A 12,801-nucleotide genomic window follows, 5' to 3' on the forward strand; every position below is an offset into this window, starting at 1 on the left:
AACGTGCCCAGAACAACTGCAAATGTGGTCTGCTTATTTTATGAGAAGTGCTAAATGTTAAAGGACAATATGGACTATAAAGGGACTAGAAATTAGACTATAGAATACACTATAACAAACGTGTACTATTCGGCCCTTTATAAGATTTTTCCGATATACTACTTCTCGAATCCACCCTTATTTTAATGGCTCTGAGTATGAATAATTTACTGATTCTGGATCTGATACAGTACTTAATCTGCTATGGCTCCAGTCCCATTACCCATAACATCCCGTTTTCAACTTGATCTGGTTTTACTAAGACTGTTTCTGATTCCACTAGACTAATTTCAGATACAGGAATAAGCTCTTGCTCATCGTATAATTTATTCCACTCGATATCGATAATTGTGGATAATCTTCGTCTGCTTCAGGAAAGGTACTTTCTCTTAGAATTTTTATACTGTTGGTCATAATATGGACAACAAATCTCCCAGCATTATCTTAACGAGTTTGAAGTTCTGTCAGAGGGTTCTGCTCATACTCCCTTAACGTGGCAGGATCAATTTCGTCTGTGACGCCACACTTTTCCTCGGAATCCCATGGAAGAGGTGCTTCTCGACCGTATGGTCAGAGAGTGTAAAGATTATGAGAGGCGTCTCTTCCTATTCCCGTAACGTTAAAATTTCGTACAAGATTTTGAGAGCACGCGCCCATAGGAGAGGTTACGATACTATCCGACACACGATGTCGCTACTGGAAAATTTTTAAATTTTGTAAACATCCGGAAAGTATTTTTCATCAGTCATGGCTGTTAAACATAGTTGAATTATGCTAATTTAAAATTAATAAAATTCAATTCCATGAAAAATAAAGAAACGTAAGTACAAGAAAGCGGACTATTTATAATATTTTGATACTAAAAGAATTAATTTGTTTGATTAACCAAGGAAATTCATTGGAAATTTTATGAAATTGCCGAGGCTTAACGAGAACAGAGCGGTATAAGTTAAAAAATACGAGGAAACATTGAAGTTGGTAAAATGTGATTAATATTGTATTTTTAACAGTTTCCTAACTTAACTTTTCTGGGTTTTCATGTATTCATGGTTGAGATCTTGTTTTTTAAGGGAACTATGTATGCAGAATTCTATGAAAAAAGATATCATGTTTTGGTAAGCAGTTGCACATGGAGAATCTTCATTAGCTTTAAAATATTTCTTGTCAATTCTTTGAATGATGAATCTCTCCAAACGTCCTTTAATATTTGTCATGTGCGATAAAAGCTTAAAACTGGTGTCAAATACTTCATTTGTCTCCGTTACAAATTTGAAGAAACTATCAGTTGGTACGATGAGGCTGCTGAACAGCTGATAGAAGAATTCTTTGCTGGTTTGAAAGCTTAAAAGTAAAAGAGCAGATTTGCTGGGTCAACAATTGGATTGTATTTTTTGAGTTGACTTATGCAAGAAGAGCATTGAAGGTTTGAGTAGCAGCGGTGAATTAGATATTCTGAAATGTAACTAAGAACATTTTGTTTTAGCAGGTTTGGACTTTCAATAGATTTACAAAATTCTAAGTCTTCATCGGAACATTGCCCCTGGCTTTGCGAGACTACAAGATTTTCAAAATTGGAGAAATCTTCATCCGGTCCTGGAGTTGCAGTTTTAAAAGTGTCAATGTTTAAAATGAACTCATCCAAATCATCAATGCAATTAGAATCCGGTGGTTTCAAGAGATTATTACAGAGGCAGCCCTGTATGCAGCTCGAAATTGTTGTCTATTGGGATGATCACGGTTGCCTCCTTTCTGTCTTATAGATCCAAGAAAATTATCTACAAAATCTTGGCTAATCCTGTCCGTTAATAAAAACTTAAAACCAAAATTATCATTTAGATCTTCCCAGAGGAGTAGCAAGGCTTGAATTGAAATTACCATTTTCTGAAATTTCCAATGGTGTAGAGTCATTAAGACTGAAAATTGTTGGCACAGCGGATGGTGTGAGCCTATTTTTAGTTCTAATATTCATGAAACTGGCATCAATGAAATGATTCGCGCAAATTCTATGGTTAACGTGTAAATATTCCGTAGTTTTATTTGTAAGTCCATCATTATTTACAATTTTCAGCCACAAAATAGAACTAAAATTTATATTAAGTTAATATGCCAATAAGCCTATCTAATGAAAATGCGAATTTACCAGGCTTTTTCCTTTGGAAACTTAAAAAAAGATAAACAAGGATTTCTTGTTTTCGATATTTTACAATTTAAAACAAAAGAATATACCCCAGACCTACTAAATTATTTAAAAACCTTGTAAAACTAGCATTAAAAATCTGGAAAGTTTTTGCGTCTCTTTTAAACCTAACATCGAAACGCACGCGCTGTGAGAACGGCGCCACTGGTGGCGCCATCGCTCTTACGGTAGTAGTGGACATTTTTGGGAAAAAAAAAGTTAGTACGCTTTTTTGAAAGAGAGACGCCTCTCATAATCTTTACACTCTCTGGTATGGTGTAGTTTTTATGGCGTTTTGGTAAACATAATTTATTGCCAGTTGATGTGAATCGAGTCCTAAATCCCAGTTATTATGAGAATTTCCGACACACATACTGATTGGTTCTCCCAAAACTCTTTCGCTCAAATTTATCCGCGGATGACATGGTGTGGGGAAACTTGGTCTAGTCTTCATCATTCAGAACGTTTCCTTCCTTACGGCAGATTTGAATTGAGTACCGTTGTCAGAGAGTACTCTTTCGGAACAGCCATGTCAAGATACATATTTGAAGAAAACTTTAGCAACTGTTAAGGCTATAATATTATAAATAGAAAACAATTCTACGTATTTCGTAAAATAACCTCCCTAGTAGCACAGGCCTGTTGGTTTAGTGGTGGGCGAGGGTCGCAGAGTTGGTAAACTGCCGTTAGTTGGCAAAGTGACGAATATCTACTCCGAACCGACACATTGGCTTTTGGCTTAGTGTTGGGCGAGTGTAGACAAATGAGTATTCTCACGTCTGTTGGCAAAGTGCCGTCTATCTACTCCAAAACGACACATTGGCTGTTGGCTTAGTGCTGGGCCAGAGTAGCAAAATGATTAACATTCCGTGTGTAGGCAAAATGCCGCATATCTACTCCGAGCCGACACATTGGCTGTTGGCTTAGTGCTGGGAAAGAGTATCAACATGAGTAAACTTGCATGTGTTGTCAAAGTGCCACATATCTACTCTGAACCGACACTGTAGGCTTTTCTAACTATTGACTAAAACTAATTTCATCATAATAGAAATAATAAAAAATATTATTTATATTAATAATACTTTATGTTCCCCAACTAAAACCCGATTCGAAAAATTAATGGTTTTCTTATTCTGTTCATATATTACTTATTTCAAATGGAGCACAACCTGGTGGCAAATTATAGTAAAATAATATCTTTTAATTATCTAAATATATATTACTATATAAATATACATTTAGAAAATATTTATCGTAAGTAATTATAATTAACAAGTTGGCAAGCTTGCCAAAATATACCTCTCCTCGGAAGAGTTTTTAATTTTCAGTGCAGCGTGGTTCTGCGGTAGAACGCTCACCTGTCGTTCGAATCCCGGCCGATTAAAAAATTATACTTCACCCAATGACAAAAAGAGGGCGCTTTTGGAAAAACCTTTTCCCTGATTCTAAGAAACTGCCTACGCAGTGATTACCCTTTGCCTCGAAAATGCGAACGCGTTCGCAGGCCTGACAGACAGACACGGTGGTTGTATAACCCCTCCTAGGGTACAAAGTCCCCTCGGAGAGGTAAAAATGTAGTTCTACGAGTTATCAAAGTATTTGTACACAGATGTCGTTAACTCCGAGCGAGGCGTGACGTAGTAACTCGACCGGGGGCCGGTAGAGGATAATGGTATTGAAGTTCAGAGGTCTAGGAATTTAGGGAAAGTTCATGTCTTTGTAAAATTGCGAGTCGAACCATAGAGTATAAACAGAAGAGGAGTAGCCAGTTGAATATTTTAGCTCTCGCCAAATTTCCTAGGCTGTTTCCGGTTGTGATTTCCTGTATTCGGTCGTCTGCTACTATGCTTTCGGTGTTTTATCGCTGCTCGCCACAGTACTCTTAGTATTTCCTTTTTATTTTTGCTATATCTTTTCTAAATGAATATTTCCTTATCTTAAAAAGGTATTGTACATTACAATAATTAATTATACGTTAATTTACTAAAATTGTATCTTATAATAAATTATTTTAACATAGTTAACATGAGTTTGCGTTTAAGCCTCGGCGGAAATCTAAGTAAAGATGAAGTTAAAGGTTTGCAGTAATTGATATTCTTAGCTCTTGAAAATTTAATTTTTAGTTATCCACAATTTATTTATAATTTTAAGCCTATCATCGAAACATCTTATCTGACTCTTTGGCACAAATTAAAAACGAAGGAGTTCTAAATTCCATGGAAGATTCGGATGTTTTAAGAGCCTTTTTGGATGAGCTTAACACAAACGATATTTTATCCAATCACCTTCTAGATCATATAATAAAGGAAATAGAGCTCTCTGAGCTACTTCATAGTCCCACAGAAACAAACTATGTAGAAACGTCTTTACGAATTTGCTTTAACGAAAGAAGTAATGGCCCATTAAAATCTATAATTTGTTCGGCTTTCACAACATTCGTAAAACTACCTCAATGCGTTCAGAAGTCATTTATTCAGATGATATATAGAAGATATTTTTCAAGTCTAATGAATGTTGCACAAATTGGAATAGACGAACTGAAAAAGAAGACTGAAGATAAGAAGGCAAAAGAAGAAAAGAAGACGAAAGAAGAAAATAAAGAACAGTTTCCAAAAATAACATATTTTAACAACAACGCACCAAAAAATGAAGATGTCCTTCGGTATGTAGCAGGATTTTTAGGAAGATTGTTGAAATTGAAAAACTGCCCTAAGGAAATTATGGATAATATTGAAAAAAAGGGAGAATTATTGGAAGAACTTGAGGATAAATCGGAAAGATGGATTGCCATACTTGATAGAGAAGGACTGATTCGCGTTCCAGATTGTTTTTTTAGTCTCGTTATAAGGATGAAGGTCATTTCGGACCGATATTATTCGGGATGTTTTCATGAAATAAGAAATCAAAATTTAAAGGAGACCGCGAAGAATGAGATTTTAAAGGATGAATTAATTTTAGGAGTATGGCAAAAAATCGCAAAAATTGATATTGAACTGAAATTTTTAAAACACATTATTGACGCTTTTTTAAATACTCGTGGAAAAGTACTCGTTGGTGACGTTTTACAACAATACCAATATGACAATAAAGAATATCTTAAGGCCAAAAAGGCTTTACGAAAGTCACTTAAGGAAAAGAGCGAACAAAACCCAAATATAAAGACTGACCATAGGGCTGACAAGGTAATTAAAGATGCTTTGCCACGTAGTAACGTCACTCCAAAAAATAAAGAAAACTCTCCGCGGAAACGTAGTCCAAAAAAGATTATGTCAAAAAAAGCTGAAGCTGTGATGGTAAATGCTCCTAACGTGCAATTAATTAGTGAGATTAAAAAGCAAGAACCAAAAATTAGTGAGATTGAAGATTTTAGTTTTTTGGATAACGATCCGGATAAAGATTTGTTCCTAGAATTTTTATAAGTATTGCCCTAAGAGAATAAACGTATTTTTAACGTTTTTTAAGACTATTACCATTTTATTTTTTTATGATTTCATATTGCCACCAATAGCTTCTAAAACAAACCCTTTCAAGGATTCTAATTTATCAATATTTGATTGATAATGCCACACAGATGGATTGTTATTTCTTCCTCCTGCCGACCTCATCCGCCCAAAATATTGTTGCAGCGGGTCTTGATTTAGATGTTGAGTTAGAACATACGGTGCTCCTTTATTCAGCAAAAGATTTACAATCCCAACTGTTGAGTGAGCTAAGAATAATTGATATTTAGAATAAGCGTGCGTATAATTTAAAATACTCATAAAATACCCGTCATTTTTAAGCCTTCAATTGTCTCGCTACTAAGAAGCATTTTTGCCCGGTCTGCAGCAGTGTATTTTCCAGGGCGTTGATTTCCGTTAGTTTTCCACTCATCGAGATATTTAATGAAATCATTTTCTAGCCACTAAAAAGAAAAATCCGTTATTAAATATTTAGAAGAGGCACGTAATTAAATAATCATTTAAGCATACTTTTAATCTTTCATCGTCAATTGATTTGAAAGGCAACTTGTCACTTTTCCTCTTCTGAAATCCTTCTCTGCAGTTTTTAACGTTGCAAATGTCAAAAAACTTGTTAAAAATGCGAATTAATTTAACAGTTTCTGGATAAGAATCTTTTCCAAAACAGTTTTCAATAGCAGAGGCAACGGTATCACTAAGAACTTGTATGTACAGCTAGGGATACTTTCATCTTTGCGTACGAATTTAAATATACATGGGCGTAAGTCAAATTTTTGGCATGTTTAAACTCTCCTGCATAGCTGATAATGATACAACTTTATAATCACTTTCCAAGAGATGTTTTCATTGTTTTTATACATGTGACGAATTTTCGAGTCTTCATAACTATTATGAAAACAGTTCCTACCTGTTTTCATTAGATGAGGTGCGTCAGAAAGAAAATAAATGCTTCTCTCCTCGTCATTTGCAAACAAATTAGGCATACTAAAATTTATTTCCGAGCCTTCTTCTTGAAATTTTCCTGCAGCTTCAGCACACATTTTAAAGTATTTTCGATTCGCTGAACAACCATCCCCAACAATTCCAAGAATTCGAAAACCATGGCTTTCCAGTTTTTCTATTGCTTCTTGCAAAACAAAAAAAATTGTGCTATTTACTCCTGTTGTTGGGAAATGAGAAAAAGAAATTTTAATACTGTTAGTAATTCCCCTCAACATGAGCTGCAAAACATTTGCCGCTAAGGGTGGAGTTTCGTTGGCCGTAACGTCTCTCTTCATGCCATCTAATTTATTTAGGTCTTTGTTGATATCTTTGAAGCCGGTTAAAAATCCAGTGTTTTTGTGGCAAAGTAATCCTTCCTTAATTTTCATTTCATCCAATAATATAACGAAATACCGATCCCAATATGGTCGTTGAACAATGTTGGTTTCCTTAACCATTTCAGCAAACTTTTCTTCAAGAAACCCCGATCTTGAATTAACAACATGCCTATCTCGGTACAATGTTCTAATGCTTGGTAAATATATGCACCCAGATTTTCTTAAGACTTCATATGATGATTTTGATTTATTTTTCAAATAACTGCACCATTTTAAGAAGGTCTTATCCCATCTCATACCGTATTTTGATGTTTGCATTGCACGCAATTGCTGTCGAATAAATATGGAATTGAACGATGCAGTTGGTTCCATTTTTAAATTCTCTTGCAAAATTATTCTGAATTGGGAAATGGCTTCTTTGGTATTATCACGGTTGAGAGTTAATACTTTATGTTTATTAATAATGGTTTTTTCTTTTTATTCTTCAATGAAAGAATCTTAACTGATCTCATTTTCCTAAGACATCCTCGATAACGTGTGCAGTTGTAACATCTAACTTTATTGGCTGGTATTAAACGGTGACAGTTTTCACTGAAAATTGTTTGCATATTTTTGGAATATATTCCTTTTTTCATTTGTTTTCGCCTTGGTTTTTTATTGAATGACTCAATAAAATCTGTACCTGAATTTCCAGAGCAAACGTTAAATTTATCAAGTTTAGATAAAAGCGAAGTTACGTCTTCATTTTTGTTAAGTTGAAAATTGGGGCACATGCTCTCAATCTCCATACATTCACCCATAACTTCAATTTTAACTTCCTTACTACTAGTAATTGTACAATCTAAAACTGCCAATCTATTTCGGAGTTAACTGAATTTCACGCTGCTTTCAAAATGCTCTGTTGCCCAACCAAATTGAGGCGGTATATTTCTTAGGTTTAAATCATTCATAGAAACTAAGTTTTCATCCACTGGGTTCAAGAGATTAATATCCATAACGTTAACTAACGGAATAGGGTCTGGATTTTCAAAAGACGGACCTTGGAATCCTTCAAAGTGACGATAGCATATTTGACTTGATTTAGTAACATTTTGCTCTTTCAGTTTTGGGCGATGGAAAGCGAGCAAAACCATCCTGAGGTGACGTTTTTTGTTTGGCGTTGGTTAGACCTTTTCTGTTACATAATCCATAACAGCACCGGTACCTTGGAGATGACATCTTTCAAAACTAATAATGAAATACAACAATATTAGTTACAAACTAAGAATTTTCAATATAAACATTGATAACACATTACCTTTGTTAGTTTAATTTTTAGACCATAATCACAGAAAATTAACTGTTGTTGAAGGAAACGCTGTTTTGCCTTTTTTAAATTCTTAAATAATTCTAAATTCGTATATTTTCATTATTAATGATTAACAATCACTTTAGAAAATCATTTTCTTAACAGAGCGCCTATAACTTAAAAACTAATGCCTACACTCGTAGCAGACGATTTATTTTAACCAATAAGAAAGTCTTCCATAAAAAACCGGAAATGAAGAATAAAAATTTGAAGAGATATTTTATAATGCACTAGTAAAGGCTAAACCGGCTACTCCTCTTCTGTTTATACTCTATGGTCGAACCGATCAGTTTATTTTTTTCCGACAGTCTTGGGACAAAGGTGAACCTCGTGTACGGTGCAAGGCCATTTTTGAAAAGTGATCTATGAAAAGGTAAGCCTAAATGTGATTTTAAATTTATTAATTATTATATTATATTTGAAAAGCTTTTACTTTGGTCATTAGTTAATCATTTTAATAGTTTTAACATATAGATTTAATAGTATTTTGAACTTAATTAATATCCTAACAAAAGGCATTAAAAATTTTTAGAATATCCACAAATTAACCAAAGGTTAATTGAATGACGATAACTTAATTTTTTCTCAGAGGCAATGAAGTGTTAATGTGGTATTTTTGAGAGGGCTAACAGCAGTTTATCTAGTGATAATACCTCTTCTGAAAATGATGCACTTATTATTTGTGACGATATTAGGAGTTGGGCATTAACACATAATATAGACACTGTTAAGCTTGATAGCTTGTTAGGAGTGTTACGCTCTCATGGGCATGATGATTTACCAAAAGATTCCTGGACACTTCTTCATACACAGAGACACACCACGGGAATAACACAAATCGCTGGGGGAGAATATTGGCATATTGGTTTCCATCAAGGAATTACAAACTTTTTAAATTCGCGACCTCATTATAATGAAGATATTTCATTTGCCATAAATATTGATGGGGTTCCTCTGTTCAAAAGTTCGAACAAGTGCCTTTGGCCTATTTTAGCCTCAGTTTATAGTATTTCTGAAGGGATAATAGGGGATGTTTTTCCAGTGGGGATTTTTTGTGGCGACGGCAAGCCTGGGTCCCTTAATGAATTTTTTGGAACCGTTTGTAGTTGATCTGGCATCTTTGTGCGATAATGAGTTTGAATATGGCATTAAAATATTGAATTGCAAACCAGATGGCCCATTTATATTCGACACACCAGCTAAGGCTTTTACAAAACGTACAAAGGGTCACACTGGGTACAACTCGTGCGACAAATGTAACATCAAAGGTTTCCATTACAATCGTCGAACAGTTTTTTTACAGTCAGATTTTAATAATGAGACAATAAGTTTGCGAACTAACGAATCCTTTAGAAATCGTGAAGACGAACCGCATCATTTGGAAGGCCTCCCTTTCATACTGGAAAGATTAGATATTGATATGGTTAGGCAATTTCCCCTAGACTACATGCATCTGGTATGTTTGGGTGCAATGAGACGAATTTTAACAGCCTGGGTTAAAAAAGGGAGATACGCAGTAAGGTTAGGCAGACAGATGGTAAATGAATTCTCCAATAAGCTAGAAACGTGTCGAAAACACATTGCAAGTGAATTCGCAAGGAAACCTAGAGCCCATAAATATATAGATGGAAGGCCCCAGAGTTAAGGCAGCTTTTGCTGTATACCAGTCCAATTCTAGGTGAGGGTATTATCTCAAGAGATGTTCTTAACCATTTTAGATTGTTTTTTTGTGCTATATATATTTTGGAATCTCCAATATTCAGTAAGACCTTATGTGATTACGCTAGCCAACTCTTAGACTCATTTGTATCGTCAAGCCCTGACTTTATGGTAAGGAATTTGTAGTGCAAAATGTCCATTCCTTAACACATCTCGCAGACGATGTAAAACGATTTGGTCCTTTGGATAATTTTAGCGCGTTTCCATTCGAAAACCACTTGCAAATGCTTAAGAAAAAATGCGATCTCCAAATAAGCCCCTACAACAACTTTTGCACAGGATAAATGAAAACTATCCACTTATAGTTAAAAAAATAAAGACCAAACAATTACTACTAAGCAAACCTTTTCAAGAAAATCCAAACCCCTTCATTTTGCATATCAACCAAATCTGGTGATAATTGTTTTAAACTAAAAATGGGTGAGGTGATAAAGGTTGAACATATTTACCAAACCAATGATGCAGACACCATGATATTTGGTAAATTGTGTAAATTTCACAGTGATATTTTTGTTTATCCACTTCAGTCTTCAGTTTTAGGACTTTTTATAGGTAGAATTTCAAAAGAATTAAAAAATATCCTCTGTTATTGGTAGAAAGCAAGTGTTTTCTTTTCGAAACCTTAAACAGTTCATTGGTTAAAATAGTTCCATTACTTCATAGTTTTTAAATGTAATATAATGCAAAACTTTAAATTGTTCAAAATATAACCTTAGAAAATAGTATTGTTCACACATTACATGTACAGTTGGTCTCAAAAAAAGTCCCAGGGTGAGTTTGCTTCCATGTGTTCGTCATTGGTTGTCTACCGACGGACGTAGGGAAACAAACTTAGCCTTGGACTTTTTTTTACGTCCAACTGTACAATTCCTTTGCAGATGAGACTTATAAAACCTTGTTAAAAGTCAATTAACGTTTCATACTGAAATAAATAATGCAAACCTTGTTAAAAGTCAATTAACGTTTCATACTGAAATAAATAATGCAAACCTTGTTAAAAGTCAATTAACGTTTCATACTGAAATAAATAATGCAAACCTTGTTAAAAGTCAATTATTAAATAACTTTTCATACTGAAATACTCGGTGTTATCATTTTATATTAAAATTATTATTTAACGAACCCATTTTTATAAGTCTCTCGGGCATAGTGTTGTCAATAACATTATTTTTCAGATGTTTGCTGTATTTAGTTTCGAGAAGGAAGGGACTGTTGAAATGGTGCCCGGACCAAAATTCGTGCTATTGGCCACCATTACCAAACGAAAATGTACCGTTTTTTATAACGGAATGTGTTCCCTATGACGAGGATTGGACACTTTACACAGGAAAAATTTTATACAAATCAAGTACAACTCAAAAAGTAATTTTAAAACGCTAGAAATAATATTTGCGTTTAATTTATTTACTTTCTTATTAAAGTGATTTACGCTCGATGCAGAGAAATGTCCAAAAAAGCCGAATTGACATCTGATTTGGCTAGCCGAATATGGAAGAGGCCAGAGACTTAACTGCAAAAGACAAAAAGCGGTCGAGAAGAGGATATTATCAGAACCAGATTCCAGCTCTGGTATATATATACTGTTTAAACGAAAGCTATTTCCATTTTTTTTTAAACTTTTCACCCTTATCATTGTGTAGACGACTCTGATAATGGAAGGTCTAAGTGTGGACGGAAACCAACAAAAGGTAAAATGATTAAGTTACCCACACCACCACCTTTACCATCGACAATAAGTAAGTATTTTTATAACTATCAATAAGACAACTTTATAGATTTGATACGTTTATTAAATTTCTAATATGGTGGTTTTAGGGAGTACTACTTCTTCGCAGCTAGAACCAAAAGCGTCGGTGTTAACGAAGGTTGATCAACCACCTTCAAATAAACAGAGCAATACAGTACCCCAAAATACCACTCTTTCCAAAACGCCGGTTTTGTCAGCTGCTTATAATAAGTTTAATAATAATAAGTTTATTTTATTTGACTTTAGTAGTAGGAATTTGCCGATTTAAAAACAAGAGAGGCTGTGAGGCTGCGGGAGGCTATGAGGCTGTGGGTGAGGCTCGGTTTGAAAGAGGGGCTGTGGGTGAGGCTGGAATCGGGAGAGAGAGGCGGGTGGAATTTAATAGTATAAATATAAGTAGCACCATTGAAAAAGACCATACAAATTCGAAGGAGCAAGTACCATCCAGAAATCAACTATGTAAGTATACTTTTTTTTTACTAAATTATTATTTTGTCTATGTTCCTTACATATATATTTTCTTAGAATGTTTGTTTAAGTTTTGTTTCCCCTATCGTCAGAGAAATTCATAGAGGTTACGTCTACGCCTGATATACGTCTAGGCCTTCGAGATAGTACTACGGGTATCACAACTTCCACGAACTTTTCAGAAGGAAAGACGTAATTCTAGAGTTCTTCGAGAAAGCCGACGCCCAGGACTTTTCATGGTTTTTCGCCGGCTCTGAGACCAAACGTGTCGAGCTTCGAACGTATCAAAACCGTAAAATTCTGGATGTCAGAGAAATGATGCCTGGTTACGGGAAAATGTATGGAAAATATTTTCCGACTAAGAAGGGTTTCTCCGTTGGATATACCCTAGCGAAGTCTCTGTAGGATACCCACGACGACGTTATGACGTATCTTAACGAAACAAGACGAGTACATTCTATGTTAAAAGACGAAATTATTGAACAATTGACCGAGGGTGTCCGTAAATGTTGTTATGGGTGTGA

At 34.8% G+C, this 12,801-nt stretch overlaps 1 long non-coding RNA gene across 1 annotated transcript; it reads left to right on the forward strand.

Annotated features, from left to right (window-relative positions):
* The first annotated feature begins 1,079 nt into the window (after nt 1–1,079).
* Nucleotides 1,080–2,300, forward strand: LOC149946545 (uncharacterized). The gene is made up of 3 exons (XR_016480411.1): nt 1,080–1,154; nt 1,266–1,462; nt 1,526–2,300. It is a non-coding gene; the product is annotated as an uncharacterized LOC149946545 (long non-coding RNA).
* Nucleotides 2,301–12,801: the final 10,501 nt, after the last annotated feature.

This window comes from Leiobunum rupestre, chromosome 4 (assembly GCF_980474605.1).
Source record: "Leiobunum rupestre chromosome 4, qqLeiRupe1.1.hap1, whole genome shotgun sequence".
In the NCBI taxonomy this organism is placed as follows: Eukaryota; Metazoa; Arthropoda; class Arachnida; order Opiliones; family Sclerosomatidae; genus Leiobunum; species Leiobunum rupestre.